General features: G+C 40.4%; 1 protein-coding gene, 1 long non-coding RNA gene and 1 pseudogene across 3 annotated transcripts in view; 2 read left to right on the forward strand and 1 right to left on the reverse strand.

Annotated features, from left to right (window-relative positions):
• LOC129487856 (putative charged multivesicular body protein 4B-like protein CHMP4BP1) overlaps positions 1 to 17,874 on the reverse strand; it is a 31,071-nt gene extending 13,197 nt beyond the window's left edge. Inside the window, exons 1-2 of one of the 2 annotated variants that reach the window (XM_063645574.1) lie at positions 17,707 to 17,874; positions 9,826 to 9,948 (exon numbers count right to left, since the gene is read on the reverse strand). The gene's annotated coding sequence lies outside the window, so the exon portion shown is untranslated. The remainder of the gene's footprint in view (positions 1 to 9,825; positions 9,949 to 17,706) is intronic. The other variant, XM_063645573.1, reaches the window with a different exon arrangement.
• Positions 6,014 to 15,062, forward strand: LOC129488741 (large ribosomal subunit protein eL34-like; annotated as a pseudogene).
• Positions 17,796 to 26,320, forward strand: LOC129487857 (uncharacterized). The gene is made up of 3 exons (XR_008659487.2): positions 17,796 to 17,914; positions 21,948 to 22,048; positions 25,704 to 26,320. It is a non-coding gene; the product is annotated as an uncharacterized lncRNA (long non-coding RNA).
• Positions 26,321 to 27,587: the final 1,267 nt, after the last annotated feature.

A 27,587-nucleotide genomic window follows, 5' to 3' on the forward strand; every position in this document is an offset into this window, starting at 1 on the left:
TATTTTTAGAAAATGTTTATTGTTTTGTGTGCAAAAAAAATTAATAAAAAAAAGAAATCATTACAAAAGGTTCTTTCTTGCTAGAGGAGTACAGTTTCTAAACAGTTACAAGTAGGATCATTTGAAAGTCTATGAATCAGATTGAAATAAAATGAGGATTTCTGAGAAATGTATCAAACAGGCCATACATGGTTTTCTTTTCAACACTATTTTAAAATATGTGAATATAAACTATTGCCTTTTTCATGGCATAAACAACACAACAAGAGTTACTCAAAATCTACTCTTAATTAAACCATTTAATTTTGCAGTAGCCCAAGTCTTGGACTATTTTTTCCCAGCTATGATTATATTCCATTTTTATGTACTTATTTCTATGTAATCATTATAATTTAAATGCACAAAATTAAAAAATTGCTTTACTTTAGAAATATCCAAAAAAAAATTGGATTTTCCTTTTGGAAAACCTTATTTCTCACACCAATGCCAAAAGATGACTAACCACATCATAAGGTAGAGGTCATGAAGCATAAATTATTGATCCATACCAATTACAAGCAACTTCTTAAGCAGTAAATTATATTTAAACCCACAAAGGAGACATCATTTATACTTCCTGGCTGATAGTACAGGTTGAGAATCCCTAATCCAAAAATCCGAAATCCAAAATGGTCCAAAAGCCAAACCTTTGTGAGCTCCAACATGATGACACAAGTGGAAAATTCCACACCCAACCTCATGTGACAGGTCATAGTCAAAACACAGGCACACAACAATGAAGATGACATTGTTAACACAGCAAAAAAAAGTGCTTATTGCCGACATGATGCAAATGCATGTTGGGCTTATTAGAGAACCAGAGCAGCATGCATTCATAACAAAATCATGATGGTTTATAAAATCAAAGAGAGACTTCTAAGACAAAAACTGTTGTTAATGAGACAAGTGACTCTGGCAGAAATATTTTTTAAAGCCATCTAGCAGAATGCCTTCTCTTCCCTAGAGGCCCCATTTCCTGGTCCCTCAATTGATTCTGGTGTTTCTTCCAGCCTTAATAAAACAAACAAACAAACAAACAAAAAGTCCAGAAACCTTTTCATCAAAAAATAACATCACAGGTGGGGACTGAAAGCCTAACTTTATTTGTTGATGTTGTTGCTTAACAGCAGATACAGATATTCTGGTGATGCTATTGTGCTTAGTTACCCTGAACACATTATTATTCCACTATATTAATGGTATGTCATACTTTTTACTGTTATTTTTTACTTTTTTCTTATACTTATGTGTGAATAAGTATAAGAAAATGATTGCTTATCAGTATCATATAAATTCAGTTGAGTGTGATGGTGATGCCAAATAACTACAGACTGTGCATATGAGTGACTAAGATTGTGACACCTTTGCTAACACTTCAATGTACACAAACTTTGTTTCCTGAACAAAATTATTTAAAATATTGTATAAAACTACCTTCAGGCTATGTGTATAAGATGTAAATGATACCGGGTACAGTGGCTCATGCCTGTAATCTCAGCACTTTGGGAGGCTGAGGCGGGTGGATCACCTGAGGTCAGGAGTTCAAGACCAGCCTGGCCAACAAGGTGAAACCCCATCTCTACTAAAATACAAAAACTAGCCAGGTGTGATGGCACACCTGTAATCCCAGATACTCGGGAGGCCGAGGCACGAGAATCACTTGAACGTGGGAGGTGGAGGTTGCAGTGAGCCGAGATCAAGCCACTGCACTCCAGCCTGGGTGAAAAAGCGAGACTCGGTCTCAAAAAAAAAAAAAAAAAAAGTAAATGAAACATAAATGAATTCTGTGTTTCAACGTGGGTCCCATCTCCAAGATATCTCATTATGTATATGTGAATATTCCAAATTCAAAAAAAAAATCCAAAATCCAAACCACTTCTGGTCCCAAGCATGTAAGATAAGAGATACTCAACCTGTAGTACAAACATCAAATTGTTTTGAACAGGGTTGGAGGGTTACAAACAAAATCACTTATCCTTTAAAAATTCTTAGTAACTAGTGTGGAAATTTCGTTAGGGGCTTACAGTCATTAACCCTATCAGAGTAAATGCTCCTGAGGGCAAAGACTACACTTTCCAATACAGTTATCTGCATTATTCTATAAAGTAGAATTTCAGCAACATAGACTAAAGGGACATTCAAAAATGTAGAAGACTGAAAGTAGGCACATTATTAATATTTGGTAAGTAAATTGAGCAGGAGTTTAAAAACAAACGCACAAGGAAATAAAATTAAAATTAAGCATTATTTGAAGATATCTACGCCACAGCCATACAACGCAAATGACAAATGTCTTGAAGAAAGCCAAAAGTTACACCGAGGTTCATTAATGAAGGCTTGATATGGTTTTCTTCTAAAAGGGAAAAAAACTAAGTTTGTGTCTGCCAAGAACATTAAATTGAATTCACATTGAATCTTCAAGAATATCACTCTTACTTTAATAAACCAAGAAGTCTAACATCCTTTAAAAGTAGAAAGATGGGAAGTTACACTCATTTTTTACAAATTGGGAAGGGAAAGAGGTAGAGATTAATTGTCTCTTCTAAGTTATCAATTTGGAAGGAAAAAAAGAACTAATCAAATTTTCATACAGCATTCTCCATGAATACTAAATAAGCAGTATACATACAAGCACGGGGGTTACTCAAATTCAATTCTAACCAATTTTGACTGAACGTCTAAAGATAGAGGGTATTCCTGATTCTATGGGAAACAAACATTAGTAACTGCCAGACCACTCCTTAAGGGACTTATGCAAGAGTCCAAAATCTTAACACTTTTAACAGGAATTCTCACTGGATTATGACTTCAGTAACACCAACATGTATTTAAATCACAGCCATTAAACATGAGAAACATGAACAAGTGTTCAGTTCAACAAGTGTTCGGTTAAAGGAACACTTGAAACACCTGAAAAGACCTTTAATGAAATAAAACTTGAATATTTAAGTAGACCAACAAATGAGCTGGCAGGGAGATTTTAATTGCTAAAATACCTTTTAAAGAGGCATGTTCTCCTTCTTGTTATGCCCCTTAAAAGGGGATGGAGGAAATCCCATGAAATGTTCATAAAGGAATTTTTTTTTTTTTTTTTTTTAAAGAGATAGGGTCTCACTATGTTGCCAATGCTAGATGGCAGTGGTTATTCACAGGCACGATCCCACTACTGATCAGCATGGGAGTTTTGACCTGCTCTGTTTCCAACCTGGAAACCTCCCTTCACCCCACCTTAGGTAACCTGCTGTTCCTCGACTCCCAGGAGAAAGAACAATTTTTTTTTTTTCTGAGACGGAGTTTCGCTCTTGTTGCCCAGGCTGGAGTGCAATTGCACGACCTCGGCTCACCGCAACCTCCGCCTCCTGGGTTCAAGCCATTCTTCTGAATCAGCCCAAGTAGCTGGGATTCCAGGAATGCGCCACCACACCCGGCTAATTTTGTATTTTTAGTAGAGACGGGGTTTCTCCATGTTGGTCAGGCTGGTCTCAAACTCCTGAACTCACGTGATCCGCCCACCTCGGCTTCCCAAAGTGCTGGTATTACAGGCGTGAGTCACTGCGCCCGGCCAGAACAATTCTTGAAAGAAGCTTTACAACTCCTCATCTTTGCATTTTTTTTTTAACCTCACCTGGCCAGAGAGAATGTTCTCTGCATTTTAAAATAGGACAATTAAAAGCAGGATAAACATAGTAAAGATTCACAAAATAAAACAAGACAACTGCAGTAAGAACCAAGGTGAGGCCAGATATGGTGCTCAAGCCTGTACTCTCACAGCATTTTGGGAGGCTGAGGAGAGTGGATCACTTGAGTCCAGGAGTTCAAGACCAGCCTGGGCAACGGCGTGAAACTCTTCTCTCTACAAAAGATACAAAAATTAGCTGGACGTGGTGGCGCATGCCTGTAGTACCGGCTACTTGGGAGGATGAGATGGAAAGATTGCTTGAGCCTGGGTGGTTGAGGCACAGTGAGCTGAGAATGCACCACTACACTCTAGCTTGGGTGACAGAGATCCTGTCTCAAAAAAAAAAATAATAATAACAACATTTTAGGTAACCACAAACACTCAAAATCCAGAGGCTAGGTCCCTGAATCAAATAAAAAGGAAGAAAATAAATCATTCGCTTTTTTTTTTTTTTTTTTTTTTGAGACAGAGGTTCACTCTTGTTGCCCAGGCTGGAGTGCAATGGCGCAACCTCAGCTCACTGCAACCTCCACCTCTGAGTTCAAGAGATTCTCCTGCCTCAGCCTCCCGAGTAGCTGGGATTACAGACATGCACCACCACGCCTGGCTAATTTTGTATTTTTAGCAGAGACAGGGTTTCACCATTTTGGTCAGGCTGGTCTCGAACTCCTGACCTCAGGTGATCTACCCACGTCAGCCTCCCAAAGTGCTGGGACTGCAAGCGTGAGCCACCACACCCAACCCATATACTGTAATTTTTAAGTGAAAAAAAATTTTATACCCTACAGTCTTAAAAATATATGCAATTAACACTAGGCATGGTGGTGCACGCTTGTAAGTCCTAGCCACTCCAGAGGCTGAGGCAAGAGGATTGCTCGAGCCCAGGAGTCTGAGGCTGCAGTAAGCTATGACCGTGCCACTGCACTCCAGTCTGAGCAAAAGAATGAGACCCTATCTCTAAAAATACATACACATACCCACACACACACACAGACATACACACACACTTAGAATGTAAAGTCACGTTTTAATTTTAGGAAAAGTTATAACTTCCTACCAGCCAATAAATCAAAAATGTGAACTCTCTAGTAAAGTTAATATTTTTTTGGACTTTAATAACCAATTTTATTATATTTACCTAAAAGGGGAGAAAACACAAAGTGTTAAATAAAAAGAATAAATTATTGGCTGGGCATGGTGGCCCACGTGCCTGTAATCCCACCACTTTGGGAGGCCAAGGCAGGCGGATCACGAGGTTAGGAGTTCAAGAACAGCCTAACCAACATGGTGAAACCCCATCTCTACTAAAAATACATTAGTCGGGCATGGTGGCTGGCTCCTGTAATCCCAGCTACTCAGGAGGCTGAGGCAGGAGAATCGCTTGAACCCAGGGGGTGGAGGTTGCAGTGAGCCGAGATCGCACCACTGCACTCCAGCCTGGGCAACAGAGTGAGACTGTCTCAAAAAAAAAAAAAAAAAAAAAGAATAAATTCTTAAAGACTGCTATTTGCCAAAGAATATAAATATCTATAAAATTATGCTAAAAGAAAAAGTGATGGAAATATAACTAATATGCTTAACATAATACCTGGCATATAAAATAGCTTGTAATAAATAGGCTGTGAAATTCCACAAGTTAAAAATGTTGGCATATTTTTTTAGCTTTTTATCAATCTAATCATAGCCTATGTTAAGTAAAACACAGCAAAGAAAATGTCGAATGAAAGACGATTCAATAAAGCATAAAGCTCTAAGGCCCTCTCTGGACTTATTTTCAGGAAACATTTCGATAGTCCTTTGTTCCACAAATGAGCTAAAACATAGTGATGATGGTAGAGCTCTTCATCCAAGAAAGGAGACAGCCTGAACAAGAGAAATCTATTCCCTAGGGTTAAAGTGACTGGGGTTTGTAAAAAAAGTACTGACAACCTCCAGAGAATAATCCTGATGACTGAACTTGAAATAAAACCTCTTGCCCTACTTTGGAAACAAGTTTGCCTCTCCTGGTTTCTGGACAATAAAGCAAAAGTGTCCTTTGAGACTACCTTATGAAACTCAAATTTCATCTTCAGAAACTCCAGCTAATCAATAATTCCCTATTCTGTAGTTCCAAGAATGATTCTACAGTTTCAAATAAACTACTCTACAAACAAAATTAATCTTTTTAATTGTCATAAAGCAAATGAATACCAACTCCTACAAATGAATCTGCTAAAAAGTGTCTAAGTTAACAAGCAGAGTAGAAAACACAGCAACTGCTTTTTTCTCTGGGGACATTGTCTACAGTCACTCAGAATGGTCCAGTGTATGACATACAATCATCAGCTTTCCTACAATACAGGCTTCAACAGAAATAGGGTGTCCCCAACCCCTGGCAATAGAACTGTTTACCAACCAAGAAGGTTGGGAAAGACACAAAATTGGCATGTGGCATGTGCCCAGACAGATTTTGAGGGGTTTGTGCCGTGAGATTTAAAGTTCTTATAAGGTTGTCTACAATGAAAAAACATGTCAGCAGGCCCTATCGTGGTCCGATGTGTGCTAAATGAGTCCATGACAGGATCAAGGGTGCCTTCCTTATCAAGAAGCAGAAAATCATTGTGAAAGTGTTGAAAGCACAAGCACAGAGTCAAAAAGCTAAATTTGGCCAGGGGCAGTGGCTCAGGCCTGTAACCCCAGCACTTTGGGAGGCTGAGGCGGGCGGATCATGAGGTCAGGAGATCAAGACCATCCTGGCCAACATGGAGAAACCCTGTCTCTACTAAAATACAAAAAATTAGCCAGACATGGTGGCATGCACCTGTAGTCCCAGCTACTCGGGAGGCTGAGGCAGGGGAATCGCTTGAACCCGGGAGGCGGAGACTGCAGTGAGCCGAGATTGTGCCACTGCACTCCAGCCTGGCAACAGAATAAGACTCTGTCTCAAAAAAAAAAAAAAAAAAAAAAAAAAAGCTAAATTTAAAAATAAAACTTATTGGCATAAACAATTTCAAAAAAACGTAAAGCTACAAATTTACATAGCCCAGCTATGTCCTTTCTAAAGATAAGGAAAAGCTAAGCCTTCAATATGTGCCTACCATTCAGGGATAATATATGAAGCTTAGAATTTATTAGGGGAGATAAGGCTCATTACATGTGAAACAATTAAAGAGCAACAAGCAACAGTATACAATGAAATGCCAACATGCTGAGTGGCTAAGTACTCAATATACACCACAGGAATGTGGGAAATGGTAAGGATGTTACAGAGGGATTGGTGAGTCCAACAAGGTTTTATGGGAATAGACTTCATAAAACCGATGTTATATTTGGAGAAATCAAAGGAGAAAGCAAGGCTGAGGAAACTGCCTGAATACCAGGTTTATTGCAGGCAGTCCCAGAAAATGGAGAGGAAGGGTGGGACTATCTTATGACATCTAAATCTAGAGCAGGTTCTCATTTGGAGAGTAACATCATCCCACTGGAATTTTTGTCCAACTAACCTGCCAACTGTGTATAAGATTGAAGGGGGCAAATATGGAATTATAAAAAACCGTCATAGAGACAATTATAGAAATCTAAATTCACAATGATCATTGGTCTAGATCTGTGCTATCCAACACAGCAGCCACTAGCCACATGTGGCCTTTGGCACCTGAAATGTTAGTAGTCTGAACTGAGATGTGCTTTTTTTTTTTTTTTTAGGAGTCGGGTCTCGCTCTGTCATCCAGGCTGGAGTCCAGTGGCACGATCATAGCTCACCATAACCTAAAACTCCTGTGTTCAAGAGATTCTCCTGCCTCAGCCTCCCAAGCAGCTAGGACTACAGGCATGGGCTACCATGCCCAGAGGGATATGCTTTAAGTGTAAAATGCACACTAGATTTCAAAGATGTTATATGAAAAAGAAGACTGTAAACTATTTCAGTAATTTTTATATTGATTTCAATGTGAAATCACGTTCTGGATATATTGTGTTAACGTATTTTTAAAATATTTTTCACCTGTTTCTTTTTCCTTTTTTAATGTGGCTAACTAGAAAATGCTAAATTACATACATACAAGGTTCATATTATAGTCATCCCTCAGTATCCATGGCGGATTGGTTCCAGGACCTCCCTTGGACACCAAACTCCATGGATGCTCAAGTTTCTGACATATGGCTGGGCGCGGTGGCTCACACCTGTAATCCCAGCACTTTGGGAGGCTGAGGCGGGAGGATCACGAGGTCAGGAGATCGATACCATCCTGGCTAACACGGTGAAACCCCATCTCTACTAAAAATACAAAAAATTAGCCGGGCGAGGTGGCCGGCACCTGTAGTCAACAGGAGAATGGTGTGAACCTGGGAGGCGGAGCTTGCAGTGAACCAAGATCGCGCCACTGCACTCCAGCCTGGGTGACAGAGCGAGATTCTGTCTCAAAAAAAAAAAAAAAAGTTCCTAATATAAAATGGTGTAGTATTTGCATATAACCTACGCACATTCTACCACATACTTTAAACTCTAGATTACTTAAAATACCTAATACAATGTAAATGCTATGTAAAGAGCTATGCTGTACTGTCATGACAAGAAAAAATATCTGTACATGTTCAATACAGATGTAATTTTTTTTCCTCAAGTATTTTCCATCTGAGGTTGGTTGGATCCATGGATGATAAACCCACAGATTAGAGGGCTATTTCTACTCAACAGCACTGCTCCACATAGTTATCTCAACTTTTCTGATTCTCCCATTCCCATTTTTTAAAACATTTTTAACATGTACCCACAAATATGATGTGATATATACATGTATGTATATATATCATGTACTAATATATTTTACATACATATAAAATGTATATAAATACTAGTAGGATGAGAAGAATAAACAGAAGTTTCAACATTTTTCTTTCCACAATCCAATGGACTAATCCACACACTACCACACTGGAGGTTTAAGATATTATCAAAGAGACTTAACAGAAAAAGGCAAATGCAAACGAAAGTTTCACTAAAACTTAATGACTGGTTGACCATGGAAGTAAAGGGAGAGGATGGACATAATGCTATTTGCTACTCAGTATCTACTGGCTCTTTATTTAGGGGCACTTAGCAAATTCTTCCAGATCCTGCCATCCACTGCTTGATTTTCCCTTGGAAATCCACTTCCTCTCCCATGATGTTGGTTAGGAGGGAATGGCCCCCAGCTCCAGAGGTAGGCCCAGGCTGGCTAAACTAATTAGCAAATCCTATTTCTCTTGCCTTAATGGTTGATGCAGAAATGACAACATAACCCAAAGTCAATGAGACACAAGAATACATTTCTTGAGCTTCTAGGAAGAGAAACTCTCTTCTAGCAGTGGTTCTTAAGCTGAGGCTCACACATACTCCAAGGGTTTATATATAGAATTCAGGGTGTCGTTAAACTGAGAAGAACAAATTACATCTTTAACCTCTAACTGAAATTTAGCATTTCCTTTCACTGTGAATTCAGCCAAAACACCACAATAGTATTATATTAGCAATATCTGTTCATTTTGTCACCAGTAGAAATCACAGTTTATTTTTCTATCACATGATCTTTGGTTGCAGATACCTCCAAATAGTAATAATACTCATCACCACTCAGAAATTATTAGACCCCACTAAATATATATATATATATATACATTTTTTTTTTTTTTTTTTTTGACAGAGTCTCACTTATGTAGCCCAGGCTGGAGTGCAGTGGCACGACCTCAGCTCACTGCAGCCTCCGTCTCCCGGGTTCAAGCAATTCTCTGCCTCAGCCTACCAAGTAGCTGGGATTACAGGTGCCCACCACCATGCCCAGCTAATTTTTGTATTTTTAGTAGATGGCGTTTCACCATCTTGGCCAGGCTGGTCTCCTGACCTCGTGATCCGCCCTCGGCCTCCTAAAGTGCTAGGATTACAGGCGTGAGCCACCACGCCCGGCCTTCACTAAATATTTTTAATAAAGAAACAGGGTGGGCATGGTGGCTCATGCCTAAAATCCCAGCATTTTGGCAGGCCAAGGCAGGAGGATGGCTTGAGCCCAGGAACTCGAGACTAGCCTGGGCAACATGGCGAGACCTCATCTCTACAAAAAATTTAAAAATTAGCTGGATATGGTGGTGCGCACCTGTGGTCCCAGCTACTTAGACGGCTGAGGTTGAGGTAAGAAGATCACTTGAGCCTAGGAGGTTCAGCTGCAGTGAGCCTTGTTAGCACCACTGTTCTCCAGCCTAGGCAACAGATCAAGCACCTGTCTCAAAAAAAAAACAGGTATTACCAACAATTTTTTAACATACTTTTATAACTACATTTTAATGTAACTAGTTTTCTTTGTACAGTAGTCCTATGTATTTTCCCGGACTTGATAGCATGAGGTTGTAGGGCTTGAGCTGCAACAAACACGCTGTGAACACAAAGGGACCAAAACCACGGAAGCTGAGCTCATTAAATAAAGGAAGAGAAAGATGAGGTCTGATCACGTAAGTATAACTGAATCAAGCCTCAACTTTGGACTTTTTAATATTGTGAGCCAGTGAATTTGAGTTGGTTTTCTGTTACATCAGCATTAAAAAACCTAAATGATACAGTTTTCAATAGTTTCTACCTCAGAAAACTGGAACAATACCCATGCCTTTGGACTGAAAAAGAAAACTTAGAAAAAGCTTAACTTTGTCACAATGAGGGAACCTGGGGAAAATGAGTTCAGTTCCTCACAAACTGAATGTACTGCAGACTCAATAATCCAAAAAAGCTCTCACATGCACTTCCTGTTTTATATATGGGCAATGCTTAGGTTTCACCTATGACCTAAGTATAGGCAAGCAGACATACCTGCATAAGATACAGAGAACAGAAAGAACAAACCTACCCAAGTAGGTTAAACTTCTGGTAGCGGCTTTCTGATTCAACGACATGGTTCTTGGTGCAGTAGCCCCCTTGGCAGGCAAGCTCTGCAGTGTCATTCAGGGGTTTGTTTCTTGAAGTTCAGACTGATCTGTTCATTCAGCCCGCTCAAAGTTTACCTATCTTTCTCTCAATAAATCCTGTTTGCTACAACTACTTAAAGCAAATGCTCTTGCTACAGGATCCTGAATAAGTCAAAGTAAAAAGGGATATACAAAAGAAGCATCTTCTTAGTAGTCAGAAACCTAACAAGAGTTAACAGTTTATGAATAAAAATGTAGGCATGACTTGGATAGAATTGTAACTGAGAAGCCCTAAGGAGGTAAGGGCTGGATTATAAGAAGGAATAAAGGTTCAAGAACAGAGCATTAGATAGTCTGGATCTGGAAGAGAAAGAATTGTCAGAAAAGCTGAGAAATTAGAGATAAGCAAAGAACTAAGAGAAGAGAGAACTCAAAACACGAGGTCTTCTATATAACTAAGTACCAAAGATGACAAACAGGATAAAGATTTAACAGAAAGATCTGTGAAAAACATTACTTCCTTCCTCAAAAACTATCACTGAGTACAAAATAATATTCAAACTCCTTCCAAAACCTGGTCCCAACCACCTTGTCTGCTACTGTTCCTTTATACAAAAGCTTCTAGTCACAGTCTTTAAAAAAATAAAATAAAATAAAAAATTCTTCTCTGGATCCTTAAATAAAGGCCTGTCCTTGTTCGTCAGGCTGCTACAAAATACCTTACGCTGTGTAATTTTTATACAATAGAAGTTTATTGCTGACAGTTCTGGAGACTGAGAAGTCCAGGATCAGGGCACTGGCTGATTCAGTGCCCGGTGAGGCCCTGTTCCTCAGAGATGGCACCTTACATGATGGAAGGGACAAAGAGCTCCTCAAGCCTCTTTTCCAAGGGCATTAATCCCATTCATGACTTAATCACCTCCTAAAGGCCCCAGCTCTTAATACTATCACGCTGGGGATTAAGTTCCAACATTTAAATTTTGAAGGGACACCAACATTCAGACCTTAGGCCTAATTCAAGACCCACTTCTAAGAAACTTGCCTCCTCTGAATTCATGTAACATTTACTTATCTCTCTTCAGATACCTAATTAAAACCCAAACTAGGCCTGTGGTACATGCCAGTTATTCAGAAGGCTGAGGATCACTTGAGCCCAAAAGTTCAAGGCTGCAGTACACTATAATCGGGCCTTTGAACAGCCACTACACTCCAGACTGGGCAAGATCTAGTCTCTTTAAAAAATAATAATAATTAAAAAAGCAGCCAGGCATGGTGGCACACACCTGTAGACCCAACTACTCAAGATGCTGAGGAAGGAGGATGGCTTGAGCCCAGGAGCTCAATGTTACAGTGAGCTATGATTGCACCACTGTACTTCAGTCTGGGCAACAAAGCGAAGACTGTCTCAAAAAACAAAAGATTAAATCATAGAGAGAGCAAGGGTTATGTTCTTCATTTCTTTATACTCTGAACACCAAGCACAATGCGACCCTAATGTACTTCTAACAAAGTAGATCATTTGAACAAGTAGTTTCAGAAGAAACTAGTAGAAATATGACTGCAGGAGATTAAACAGCTAATGAAATTAAACTAGAAGATGCAGGAAGGAACTTTTTGTGGTGATGATAATGTTCTATATCTTGACAGGGATATGGGTTAACACAAGATGTATGAACTTGTTCAAACTAAGGGAATGGTATACATAAGATTTGTACATTTTACTATACACAAGTTTTGCCTAAAAACAAGTAAACAAATAGTTAATAATAGGCATGGGGAAATGTCTAGGTGTAAAGTATACTTTGAAATACAACAAAAACAAAAGGACTGATGAATGGATAGACCGATAGTGAGGCAATAAAGCAAATATACCAAAATATGACTAACAATATAGGGGTGGTGGGTATTTAGGTATGCAATGTACAAACAATTCTTTCCACTTTTCTGCAATGAATGAAATGTTTCACTATAAAATCTTCCAGAAAGAAAGCAAACACTGGAAATGAAAGCTGTGAGAGGCTTCCGTATTTCCCAAGTTCATCAATTAAAGGATTGACTTTAAAGGAAAAGAAGGTATATGCATGCCTGAGAACGGAAAGAAAAGGAGAACAGGTATTCGGGTTGTCCCTCTTTTCTATGCTTCTAATTTTAGATTGCCTATATAGACTAGTTCTGGCCTTGAGCACTTGTTCTTGCCTCTAACGAAACCCAAACTCACTAAGTTGCATTCATTCTAGCACAATCTCAATCTGTGGTATCTAGGCCCTTGTCTGTCTTGGGCTATGATAAGCCATTTCCTATTCTTTTTAACTGAGTTTCTAATACCTCCTTAAATTGACCTTTAACACCTCTGGCCAATCTAGCATAACATAAATAGTTTATCCTCATTTTTTTTTTTTTTTTTTTTTTGAGACAGAGTCTCGCTCTGTCACCCAGGCTTAAGTGCAGTGGCGCCATCTCGGTTCACTGCAAGCTCTGCCTCTCGGTTCACACCATTCTCCTGCCTCAGCCTCCCAAGTAGCTGGGACTACAGGTACCTGCCACCACGCCCGGCTAATTTTTTGTATTTTTTTAAATTTTAAGTAGAAATAGGGTTCCACTGTGTTAGCCAGGATAGTCTCAATCTCCTGACCTCATGATCTGCCCGCCTCAGCCTCCCAAAGTGCTGGGATTAAGGGCATGAGCCACTGCATCTGGCCAATAGTTTATCCTCTTGACCCAACTCTAGCCTCTCACACCCAAGACCCACCATAGCAAGGCAATGTTAAAACAAAGGTTAAGGGTCCTTGCAAGAAGGACATATCATCTCTGTGTCACAGTCCCTAGCTAAGTACCTGGCACAGAAATACTCAAAAAAATGTTTGTTGGATGAATGAAATCCATACCTAATAATGCAATAACCACACTTACATAGCACTTAGTTTCATATTTAACCTACATTCTACTGAGGGTAGGAAATGTACATGTTAGGTTTCTGAAGCTGAATATTTTAAAAGGAATTAATGAGAGTCTCTTCTGTGAAGCATTAACTAGAAGATGGAGGTGGGAATGAAAGGTTGATAAGTTCTTTTAACCAACACTAAGAAACAACTACCCTGTATTAATGCTCTCCTGGAAAATACAGTATGTCATCAGCTTCAAAATACCATAAGCGTTAACTAAAGGGGAGAAGATAAATTATGCAAAGATAAGAACTGACAGGAATTCAATTTCCAGATGACCTAAATGCATTTCGAGTTAATCTGCTCTTTTTTGTTTTTGTTGCTTCCAAAGGACTGCAGATTATGCACTTGCTGAATTTTGCCTTTGTCACACATGACCTAACAAGGAAGGCATTCATCATACCATAGTAGCTTCCCTCAAGTATCTGGTTCTAAACAGCTGCAAATTTTGGAAGATAACACTAAATGATGTCTCTAAAGATAAGTATGTTCTCTCCCAAACAAATATTAAAACAAGATTAAAGTTACTAGAATATAAAAACTGTCAAATTAAGCTAGCTGAACATAAATTAAGTTTAAAAAATAAAGTAAAAATTTTTAAGAATTTAAATCCTAAATGTTAATAAAGTAACTGACCCAATAAACATATCCTGAGGAATTTCTACAATACAGCACTCTCATTCTTGACATTTGCTTTTATCCATCAGAAAGATGGATAACAAACGACTGTTTAATTTAGTGCCTTCAAATTATATAAGTGAATAAAATGACTGAAAATAATAAACCAATCTCAAAATTAATTTCCATAAAACCATTTATATGAAGTAAAAGCTGCTTCCCAGACCCAAAACTGGAAAGCATGGGTGAAAAAGATCCTGTCAAAAATAGAAACAGACTGTAAAAATGTTTCACACGAACTGGAAAACATCATTCTCAGTAAACTATCACAAGGACAAAAAACCAAACACCGCATGTTCTCACTCATAGGTGGGAACTGAACAATGAGAACTCATGGACACAGGAAGGGGAACATCACACTCCGGGGACTGTTGTGGGGTGGGGGGAGGGGGGAGGGACAGCATTAGGAGATACACCTAATGCTAAATGACGAGTTAATGGGTGCAGGAAATCAACATGGCACATGGATACATATGTAACAAACCTGCACATTGTGCACATGTACCCTAAAACCCTAAAGTATAATTAAAAAAAAAAGTTTCAAAAAAATAAATAAATAAAAATAAAAAATAAAAAAAAATAAAAAAAAAATGTTTCACACGAGTTCTGGCTTGTTAGATAATTACAAACCAACATTCACAAGCTGGCTTTTTAAATATCTGTCATTGTTCCTCAGTCACATCAGTATGCATTATGACATTTATTCTTCACCTATTAACTCATTTTCCATGAGGAAAAATAAAAACTTCCTAACTGCTAAGCAAAATAGAGGCGAAAAATGCACTGCCGAAGAGCAGGTATCTCCTTATCAGCTGTAGGTCTTTCAACTCTTACTTAGTTTGACTTTCAACCTTTCCCATTAATACTAGTACACCTGGCCGAGAACGGTGGCTCACACCTGTAGTCCCAGCACTTTGGGAGGCTGAGGTGGGCGGATCACGAGGTCAGGAGTTCACGACCAGCTTGGCCAACATAGTGAAACCCCATCTTTGCTAAAAATACAAAAATTAGCCGGGCATGGTGGCACGCACCGGAAGTCCCAGCTACTCGAGAGGCTGAGCCAGGAGAATCGCTTGAACCCGGGAGGCGGAGGTTGCAGTGAGCCCAGATCGCACCACTGCACTCCAGCCTGGGCGACAGAGCGAGACTCCCTTTCAAAAAAAACACACAAAAAAACTAGCACACATAACTTACATAGAGCCGTGTAGCCGGCCCCAGAATGGCTACCGCTCCGGAAAGATACATGCAAGCGTCCATTCTGGACCTCCTTCAATTGCATCACATAGTATCTTGCCAAGATTCTTTCGTCTTAAAGGTTGACTAACACTCTCAATATCAGCAGTTGCATAATAATTCAAGTGCCTCTCAGTCTCTGGTGAACTAAAGGCTCAAATTTGTATCTTTTATATAAAATTTGGTATACAAAATTTGTATATACAAAAAATAATTTGTATACAAAATTCTATCTTTAGAGACTTCACTCAACACTGTCAGCATAAAATTCCTAATTTCTTAAAAGAAGGAAGAAAAAACCAGAACAACTTTCAGTAGCGCACACAATGCTGTCAAATTCCCAAGGTTGTGGTGAGGATCAAAATAAGATGTACAGGAAAGCCTTGTTTTGTGAACTTCCAGTCAAATCCAATAGTACCTAACAGGGGTAAATTTTTGCTTTTATTTCCTGCCTGAAAATGGGCAAAACTTCCATCTGCATGTTGATGTAAAACCCAGAGAGACAGGATCTTATCAATCACCTCTAAAAGGCAAATGGGGAGCAGGAAGTATTAAGAGAGAGAGAGAAAAAAAAAAAACCCTACCATTACAAGTCAAGGTCAGTGAGGAAGGTTTAAGGACTTCTACCCAAGCTTCCTGCTAAAGACTAACTATGCTTCAAGTTTAAGCCACCTACCTTTTGAACTAGATTCCATTTACATTATTCTACAGAGGAGGAAACGAAAAGTACTGATATGCTGGAATACCTGAAGAGGGACACTATGACAAGTGACTAGCTTCTCTTCCAGTTAGATCTCTTTTGAAAGCTTTGGAAGAAAAACAGTATTCATAGACAAATCATTTTTTTAATTCTGTAATTTCATATTTAAAAGCACTACAGACAAAATTTTAGTTACCTATCCAGACAAGCGGTCCTGGAATATGTTATTATATTAAGTTATAGCCAGGTCTTAGTAAGAAAGCAAGACAAAGGCTTGTTGCTGACTTCTAAACCATGGTAGCATGGGGTGGTAGCATGGTAGCATAGGGTGGCATAGATAACCTGGATAAATTAACTCCTCAGGTAATTATTATTTAAGACAAATGTTGGATTAATTCAAACTCCTCCCTCCCTTTACAACAGCAAAAAAAATCATGTAAGATCCACTCTCCCTCCTCCTGGCCATTTTCTAACAAAAAATGCTAACAAGCAGATAGATGTCCAGTTCAAAAAAAAAAAAAAAAAAGTAAAGCAAAGCAAACTGATTTATCAGCACCAGAAGTGGTTCTCTTTTTTTCAGTAATTCTGATCGCAAACTATCAAACTATGAATTTAGCTTCCTAAAAGGCTTTTTACATTACACCCTCCAAAAAGCCTCCTACCCTGACTTAAATTTTTCGAAATCAAATGTCTTCTACTGAGCTGTATTCGCAACGCTTGCTGGACAAGAAGTTAAAGAAATTGACAACTATTACAATAAAACTGCAAAATGCTGATATCGAACAACTTTCGATTCAAATCCACTGCGATTCCAGGCGTTCGTGGAAGACAACTTCCTTTTTCTCCCCTGCGGGTCCCCCCCGGTCCTTCCGCGAGCCCAGGTCCCCGCCCGGGCCTGCAATGACATCCCAGGACCCATCTTCTGACGTCACAGACACGCGGACCCACAGCCCTATGACTTCATCGCGGACTGAGGACGAACCGCAGTCGACTTGCGCCAGCCCAGAGGCTGGGGAGGCGTCCGAGCCTCCGTCCCGCCTCGTCGTCGAGGAAGGTTAAGGACAAGCGCCAGCTCACCTGCGCTGGGGCAGGGAAGGGCAGAGTGGCCGAGCCCGGGCGGGCGCGACAGGGGCGAGGCGACCCCAGTCCAGAGGCTAACTTCCTCACCGCCCTTGGTCCCGTAGGTGGGAGAGCCGGTCCGGTGCCCGCTCACGGCCTATCCGTGATCTCCTCAGCTTCAGCCAGGACCCAGGACCCCGCTCCCTACCCGCCCGACCCTCCGTGGCCCGCGGGGGCGCTCAGCGCCCGGGCAGTGCGCGCGGGGAGTGCCGCCCCGGAGGAGGCGCAGGCGGCCCGGTCCTTGCCCCGGACCCGCGGGCGGCGCCCCCGCCCCTGCCCCTGCCCCTACCCGCCCGGCGCCCCGGGAGCGCAGGCAGGCGGCGGGAGGGGGCGGGGAGCGGCCACGGTGGCCGCCGCCGGACCCCAGCCGCGCGGCCCTCGCGCCACGCCCCACCTCGGCCCGGACCCACCTGCGCTCCTGCCCCGGCCGCGGCCTGGCCCGGGGCTGCACCAGCCCGATGCGGTGGTGGCGGCGGCAGCGGTGGCGGGAGGCCTGGCTCGCTCCCCACCGCTGAGGCGGACCGAGCACCCAGCGCGGCGCGGCGGCGCCCAACGCTCGCCCCGAAACCCATTTGTTTGGCTAAAACGGAGTGACGTCACGCGCCGGCCCAATCGACGGTTAGCCGGGGGAGGGGCCACGGATCCAGAGTTTCACGGCGCCCCCTGCCGGACACTGGGGGCGGCAAAGGGGAAGTGAAAAGGGAGACCTGGATGACTCGTCTGCGGCCCCCAAGTGGTAGAGAATGAAAGTTTGAGCACAACTGTAGGGAAAGGAATCAAACTCCCCAGGCCAGCCAGAAGGGTAGTGACGCCAGGGTTCAATCAGCAGACATGTCAAGTTTATGAATATTCGTGGGTGGACCTGAAGCTATAAATGGTCTTAGATACTATTAGATAACCTAGTAGACCTGGATCCTCATATTGGTTCTGCTGCTAGCTTGGAAGGCTGGGGTTCAGAGTTTCAATTTGTAAAATGACAAAATTGGAAGGGTCCCTTCTGACTCTTTCCCATGCAAATCATGGCAGGGATACCTGTCAGAAAGTAGATAAACGTTGAGGTTGACACGAAACTGTTAAAGTCTGTAGAAGCTTAAGGGCTGGTTAATGATGGATATAAATTTTTAACACTTTATATTCAAATCAGAGGGCCAGTGAGGAACTTTTGATCCCCAACCTTTAAGCTTATCATTGTTTTCATTGTGAAAGTGATATTAACCACATTGAAAAACATGAGGACAATGTATTTTCTTCTAGACTTCTGCCCCATCACATATATTTTACTACACTGTAATAGTAGTTGTACGCGATTTTGCATCCTCTTTTCACTTTTATAAACATCACTTTTATAAACATTCCTCATATTTCCACATAAGCTTCATAACCAGTTTAACAGCTGCATAAAATTACATTAAGTGGACATAAAATTTACTGCATTAATTCTCTATTTTTGGACATACTTGTTTCCTTCACTTTTTGCCATTATAAAGAAATCATAGAACATCTTCATGAATGTAGATTTTTAAAGATACCCAAAAGTGAAACTACTAGGTGAAAAAGACTATCAACACTTTCACAGTTACTAATACAAACTGCCAAATGATTTTTAAAAGGTTGTACCGAGTTACACTTAAACCAGCAACTTTGATTTTAGCCAGTCCTTAACAAAAATAATTTTGTCCAATTATAAAACTACTGTTGTAAAATATATGTGTAAAATCTTAAATATTAAAACATAAAAACAAAATTAAAATATTTCGCATAATCTCATTACCAAGAAATAACCACTCAATATCTCCATCTAGACCTTTATCTATATACATATTTTTAATAAAAATTGGAGAGGGGAAGGCCAGGTGCGGTGGCTCACATCTCAAAAAGGAAAAAAAATTAAGGAAGGATGTTATATGGTACACCTTGGCATCAAACTGTATGTCTGATTTAATATGTGATCAATATTAGCTCAATATATCATGATCATTTGAAGCTTCTTTATGTCATAGTTAGCTCAAAATTGTAAAACTTCAGTTTATCCTTTCAGATTCATCTCAAACACTGTCCTTCTTAAAACCTCTTGATTCTGTCTGGGTATGGTGGCTCATGCCTGTAATCCCAGCACTTTGGGAGGCCGAGGCAGGCAGATCACTTGAGGTCAGGAGATCAAGACCAGACTTGCCAACATGGTGAAACCCTATCTCTACTAAAAATACAAAAATTAGCCCGGTGTGGCAGTGCACGCCTGTGGTCCCAGCTACTTGGGAGGCTGAGGCAGAAGAATCGCTTGAACCTGGGAGGTGGAGTTTGCAGTGAGCTGAGACCACACCACTGCACTCCTACCTGGGTGACAAGAGTGAGACTCCATCTAAAAAAAAAAAAAATAACTGGATTCCTGTTGATTAGAGGAATCAAAAAGTTGATTCCTCTAATTTTTTTCTCTTCCTTTTATGGCCCTTATATTACTCCACACACATCTTCCATACGTGTATTTAATAGCCCCTGCTAGATTCTAAATTGCTAGGGGAAAGATTATATCCTAGTATTCACTAAAGAGTATTGCACTTAATATTGCTTAAATGTTTAATGAATAATTACAACCATATTAGTGATGTACACTTTTCTCATGATGGTAGATGAGTATGATGTCTGTTTTATAATGGTATTGGCCAGGCTCAGGGGCTTGAGGCTACAGTGAGCGGAGATCACACCACTGCACTCCAACCTGGGCAACAGAAGGAGACCCTGTCTCAAAAAATATATATACATATATATTTATATATTTATACAAATATATATTTATATATTTATACAAATATATATTTATATATTTATACAAATATATATTTATATATTTATACAAATATATATTTATATATTTATACAAATATATATTTATATATTTATACAAATATATATTTATATATTTATACAAATATATATTTATATATTTATACAAATATATATTTATATATTTATACAAATATATATTTATATATTTATACAAATATATATTTATATATTTATACAAATATATATTTATATATTTATACAAATATATATTTATATATTTATACAAATATATATTTATATATTTATACAAATATATATTTATATATAAATATATATATATGTCTTTACTGCAGAGTGTTAGTATCCAACATTACATTTATGATGTTATTACATTTATGATGTGTCATCTAGACATTATTCTAAGTACTTTGCATACATTGTTTCATTTAATCAGAAAAACACCTCTGTGAGGTAAGGACTATTGTTATTTCAAAAGAGGAGAGTGGGATTTAAAGCATTAAGCTATTCGGCCCAGGGTATAGAGTCAAACTTAGCAAAGATTCCAGAGCCCTGACCATGTCACTATATTGTTATTGGGAGTTTCAAAGGGGTCAAAGACGTTGAAACTACAAAGCACAATGCAGATATCATTGAACTGAAATGACAGTGGTTTCCACGTGAATAGCGCATCGTCAGAAGTCCCACCAGAGTTCATGTGTTCTAGAGCAGTGCTTCTCAAACAATTTGTAGTTAGATTAGTTTTGTTGTCATTTTGCTTTGTTTTTAAATACTTAGTACACTGTGAACTGATTATTTTGTAAAATGTCATAAAACTGAATAAACCACTATAAAAATGAAATTAATTTTAAAAGACATAATAAAAGCCTGAACTATTAATTATTATATTTTTTCATCTTTTTCTTGAGGTGGGGTCTCACTATGTTGCCCAGGGTGGTCTCAAACTCATGGTCTCAAGCAATTCTCCTTTCTCGGCCTCCCAAGTAGCTGGGATTACAGGAGTGAGCCACCATGCCTAGCCTATGAATTATTGATTATTAAAGTCCACAGACATAAAATTATTCTGTCAAATTGCTAGTAAAGTTTCTAAAATCTTATTCTCAATTTTGGTTCTTGTCTCAGATTGGCCAGTGGACCACACTTTGAATAACCCCAGTCTAAGAGAAAGAACTAGGAGAGAGCGTAACCATGTTAGGCAAGACCCCCCCTTGATTTTGTTTCTCCATTTGTATAATGGCAATGATCCCCTATAAGCAAAGCCAGTAGAGCCAGTATAGTTTGTCAGCCCACAGGTCCTGTGGTAGGTCTTCAGGAAGGTGCTCCCCAGGTGAGCATGGGGTGGCACATTGAGGCCATGGGACTGGTGAGAGCCAAAAGAAGAACAAGACTGAGGTGGCACAGCAGCAGAAAAGTTCTAAATATATATAGTATATATATCTGGTTAGTCCATTAGTAATTAAAACTTAGTTGTCTCAAGCCAGCAAACATATTAAATTAAAACTCAGTGCAAGGGGTTTGTCTTGTATAGACTTGGTTTCATTTCTGTTCTTTGCTCAGAAAAAAAAAAAAAAACTAAGAACTTACTGCTTATTCCTTCATAAGCTTACTCCAACCTCCAAATAAAAACACCCACTACTATGGTTTGAACGTGTCCCCCAAAGTTTATGTGTTAGAAACTTAATCCTCAACGCAACAGTGTTAAGAAGCAGGACCTTTAAGAAGAAATTAGGTCATGAGGGCTCCGTCCTCATGAATGGATTAATGCCATTACCAAGGGAGTGGATTACTTATCAAGAGAGGGAGTTACTATAAAAGCAAGCTTGGCCCTCTCTATCTCTCACTCTGTTAGGTGTTCTCTTGCTCTTCCGCCTTATACCATGGGATGACGTAGCAAGAAGCCCCTCAAGAGATATGAACCCCTTGACCTTGGACTTCCCAGCCTCCAGAACTGTAAGAAATAAATCTCTGTTCTTTATACATGACCCAATCTCAGGTGTTCTGTTATAGTAGCATAAAACAGACTAGGACACCCACAATTTCATCTTCTCTGTCTCACTCCCCACCCCTCCTTATCAAACTGACTTCCCCCACTGCTGGAGAAAGGAAACTAAGAGGCAGGCTCCATTAGACTTTGCATCTAGACCTGTCTTTGCTGCAGAACCTAGGCCACTGGGTGTGATAATGCCTTTCCCTACCTGCTTGACTGTGTTATTATAAAGACCAAATAAGAAAAGAGAAGCAGAAGTGCTTTGAAAAGTTTCAACTTTGCAAAGGTAAAGCACGTACTTAAAAAATATGCCTGGAATGCGGCCGGCTGTTGGAGCATGCTTCAAGCCATGAGCTTATGCCCAGGTTTATGCATGTGTGAAGCTCATTGGTGATGACGGGGGGATGGGCAGGAGCTACTCAGCCATGAGAATGTAAATATTATCCACAATAAATAGAACAACTCAGGAGAAACTAGAGCACCAAGGCAGCAGACTGTCTAACAGATATGATTCTATCTTATAATTAAGATGTGGATGGTGAGGGACATAAAGTTGAATAAGTATTGAAACCCAGGAAATCATAGTTCTTATCCTTCTTTTTGGATCTTGTGCCCCTATGAAAATCTGATAAGACCTAAAAACCAAGAGTCTCTTTGGAGACTCTTGGCAGAAGTAAAAAAGCACACCCTGCTATATACAGACAGTTTAGAAGATAATTTTAATTTTTTTAAAAAGTCCCTTAGATTAACTTGCCTTATAGTGATCTGCACTCCCATGGGGGGGTGTAAGAGACATGTAGACCAAGGACAGCCCTTCCAGTAAAATGGATGGGAAACAAATCAAGGTCCCAGATCTTCCTATCCCCAAGGTATTGCCCTCAGAACATTCAGAAGGTGGTTTCTACACTGTCAATACGGTGAGCCACACAATTTCCATAGGTATCTCTTTTTTTTTTTGAGACAGGGTTTTGCTCTGTCACTTAGGCTAGACAGCAGTGGCACCAACTCGGCTCACTGTAGCCTTGACCTCCCAGGTTCAAGTGATCCTCCCACCTCATCCTTACAAGTAGCTTGGACCACAGATGCTCGCCATTGTGCCTGGCTAATTTTTTGTTGTTGTTGAGATGGGGTCTCCCTCTGTTTCCCAGGCTGGTCTCAAACTCCCAGGCTTACATGATCCTCCCAACTCAGTCTCCCAAAATGCCGGGATTACAGGTGTGAGTCACTGTGCCCATATTTCACTTCTGATAGCATATAAAAGGAGAACTTCCAGCCGGATGCGGTGGCTTATGCCTGTAATCCCAGCACTTTGGGAGGCTGAGGCAGGTGGATCACGAGGTCAGGAGATCGAGACCATCCTGGCTAACATGGTGAGACCCCGTCTCTGCTAAAAATACAAAAAATTAGCCAGGCGCGGTGGTGGGCGCCTGTAGTCCCAGCTACTTGGGAGGCTTGAGGCAGGAGAATGGCGTGAACCCAAGAGGCAGAGCTTGCAGTGGGCCGAGATCGTGCCATTGCACTCCAGCCTGGGTGACAGAGTGAGACTCCGTCTCAAAATAAAAAAAAAAAAAGACAAATTCCAACCAGGCGCTGTGGCTCACGCATATAATCCCAGCAATTTGGGAGGCCGAGGCGGGCGGATCACGAGGTCGAGAGATCAAGACCATCCTGGCCAACATGGTGAGGACCTCCCATCTCTACTAAATATACAAAAAAAAAAAAAAATTAGCTGGGTGAGATGGCACACACCTGTAGTCCCAGCTACTCGGGAGGCTAAGGCAGGAGAATAGCTTGAACCCGGGAGTCAGAGGTTGCAGTGAGCTGAGATCATGCCACTGCACTCCAGCCTGGCAACAGAGCAAGAGTCTGTCTCAAAAGAAAAAAAAAGGAGAAATTCCTTGTCTTGCTAAAGTTATAAGCAAGGCTTAGACTGAAATCTTCACATTCTTTTCATCAAAATTAACACTTGGGCAGATTAGATAACAGGCCACAATGGTCTCCAAGTCCCTCCTTAATGTTTGAATTTTTACTAGATTTCTAGGCACAAGTTACAATCTGCATTCCTGATGTCCCTACATTTAAAATCTCTATGTAGTCTATGGAACTCAAGTGCAGTACAACAGAAGTCAATGACAGCATTATGTTAGCTCTTCCGTCAAGTCAGGCAATCTGTTCCATCTCCCGGTCCCTCAGCCTGGAAGCTTCCTCTCCCCTCTGCACCTGATTGGCCCCAACACTACCTTAGGTGTTGGCTTAACAGTCTTCTCAGGGCACTGAAGGTGCCCGACTTTATATTTAGAGGGATTTTGGAGGCTCTGGGGGTGGTGGGGGCGGAGGGGGGGACAAAACTGGGGGACTTAATGTTAGGAACATTTGCCTAGCCAGCACAGTTTTTACTTAGATATTATTTTTATTTGGGATGGCATGGGAACACAGCTAGAGGCCAGGCGTGGTGGTGTGTACCTGTAATCCCAGCTACACAGGAGGCTGAGGCAGGAGAATCTCTTGAACCCGGGAGGCGGAGGTTGCAGTGAGCCAAGATCGCGCCATTGCACTCCAGCCTGGGAGACAGAGCAAGACCCTGTCTCAAAAAAAAAAAAGACATGATCCTGATGAGGCCATAGACCCTGGAGCTTGAATCCAGAGGTTGGGACCTTTTAAAGAACCAGGAGATGGAAGAGCTGTGCATAGAAGACTAGAAGCCAAAATGGTAATATTTCCTTAAGAAATAGAAGGCAAAAAAAAACACAAAAGGAGAACACAGGTTTGCATAGCCCACTAATTATTATAGCACAGAAGGAATTAAACCCAGCTGCATTCCAAGTACAAAAATATAACAGGCAAAGGGAAGCAGCTCATCACACACACACACACACACACACACACACACACAATCTTCAAGCCGTTTGATTCTTCTCCCTGCTCTTAGAATAAAATCAGAACCCTTTACTGTGGCCCAGTATAATCAGACTTGTTCCTTTTATCAACTCTCTTTATTCTCCCAACTTGTCTCAGCTAAAATGTCATCGCCTCAGAGAGCCTTCCTTAACTATCCAGTGTAGTATTTCAGCCTTGTTTTCCTTTACAGTGCCTCAGGCTTGGTACATAATAGGCACCCTATAAATATCTGTTGAATTAATAAAAATATTTATACTTTCTTTTACTAAAAGATTTAATCCAGGCCGCAAATGTTACGGTAGATGACTAATAAAAGTAGTATGAGTAGAGAGACTTGTACATTAAAAATAGGACCTGAATAAAGGCAAAATCTAAGTCATTGCTGCAAATATATGACCAAAAGTAGGAACATCTGAGCCCTACAGAACCTAGCCAACCAGCCAGTCATGATTTTGATGCTTCCACACAAATTACCTGTGATTTAATTACCTAGATCACCCATTGATTACAAGGATATTTACATTAGCCACTTGGTATTTAGATAACCACCAGTATTCATCAGGTAATGCCAAATAACTTGTGTTAACGTCTTTTATATTTTTAATAAGCCCCTCGTCTATTTGTTGAAAATAGCAAGAAAGAAAATGGTGTGGGTGTGGGAGTCACTGCCCTCTGACTGCCTACTGAACAGCAATTTCCCCTTTTCTTGCTTGTTAACAGAATCCTGATCTGTGTTTCTGGGGAGGTGGGCCCAGAACCGTTGTGTGAATAATGATTGACCTCATGGTTCTCATGGAGTGATTGATTTTGCCTCCCAGAGGACATCAGCAATGTCTGGAGACATTTCCAGTTGTCACTACTTGAGAGGAAGCACGATCTGCCTCTAGAAGGGAGAGACCAGGGATGCTGCTGCTCGGTATCCTATAATGCACAGAACAGCTTCTACGACAAAGAGTTATCCCACCAAAAATGTCAGTAGTGCCAAGGTTGAGAGAACCTGCTCTACGGTAATCAGTGTGGTCCTAATCTCCCTGTCAGTGACTGATTCAACTCACATAATAATCTTATGGGAGTGTGATGTAATTCTAGCCAATAAAATGCAATGGGAAGTTGGCTGAGATACTTCTGAAAAAAATCTTCTCTTACCCCTAAAAAGAGACATTCATTTTCTGTTGAAATGCATTACTTTCCTAAATAAAATCATATTTGCCAACAACGAGAAAAAGAGAAACATGCAAGAAACCAACTGTTTGCTGCTAGATGCCATTGTGTCTGCAATGTGGTGTCTAGAAGTATGGCTGTCATCTTGGAACCATGAGAGGAGTTAGCTGAAGAAACAGGAGGATGGCAAAGCGGAAGGATGGAAGTTACCTGAGACTGAGGACATCAGTGCACCTCTGATTTAACCAATCCTTGAGACTTCTTGTTATATGAGATAATAAATTCCATTGCTATTTAAGTCATGCATAGGGCTTTAAAAAATTTTATAGCTGAAAACATCCTGATATATATTTTATATTTTTATTTGATATGTGGAAGAGAAAATAAAATATGGGAGGAAAGACACTAACCTCCTTTGGGGGCAAGCTCTACAATTTTCCAGTAATAAAGTAATTTTGCTTTGCTGTGCTTCCAGAATGATCTTGAACTAATGATACCAGAAGTTGATAAAATCAGTGCGGGAAACAGTCTGTCTATTAATGCATAAGATTGTGTTATTTAAGTAAATGAGTAGGCACTCATGTGACATTTTGAAATCTTCAAGAAAATGACATTTTCCAGTCATTGAAATTTAATTTGGGGGAGCCTGCAGTATTAGCATGAGACCAGCCAGCCTGTCCTTATTCTTCTCAAGCCATAGCACATCTAATTCACAGGCACCTGCTACAGCAAAGGAAGAGCTGCCTGGCTAAAATAACCTAGTTACATCAGCCTGCTAAAAATGGTCCTGGGGATAGATTTTGCTCAGCGTTGAGTTCTTTGAACAACAGCAAAAAAACCCAGCAACTTATTCTGCAGTTTTAGGGTTTGCTGACATTTTTTTACCAGGCAAAACTATGCTTTGATCGCCAAGTCTTACTTTGAAATAACAAATACAACTTTTCAAAAAGTGGAGCTTGGGTATCAAGATTTCCTTACCAAAAAAAAAAAAAAAGCATTTGTTTTGTTAATTAGTATTGAACTTGAATAGGGGTGCCTTCAGATACTTTCCTTGGAAAAGTTTATGGTGATTTGGTTTTTTTTCTTTTTTTGCGACGGAGTCTCACTCTGTCGCCCAGGTTGGAGTGCAGTGGCATGATCTCGGCTCACTGCAACTTCTGCTGCCCAGGTGCAAGCAATTCTCCTGCCTCAGCCTCCCAAGTAGCTGGGATTACAGGTGCCTACCACCGCACCTGGCTAATTTTTGTAGTTTTAATAGAGACGGGGTTTCACCATCTTGGCCAGGCTGGTCTTGAACTCCTGACCTCGTGATCCACCTGCCTCTACCTCCCAAAGTGCTGGGATTACAGGCGTGAGCCACCGTGCCAGGCCGATTTGGCTTTTTTTTTAATGTACCATTACATAGGCTGTATATTATAGTGCCACTATATTATAGCTCACTGT

The sequence above is a fragment of the Symphalangus syndactylus genome, chromosome 8 (assembly GCF_028878055.3).
Source record: "Symphalangus syndactylus isolate Jambi chromosome 8, NHGRI_mSymSyn1-v2.1_pri, whole genome shotgun sequence".
Lineage (NCBI taxonomy): Eukaryota > Metazoa > Chordata > Mammalia > Primates > Hylobatidae > Symphalangus > Symphalangus syndactylus.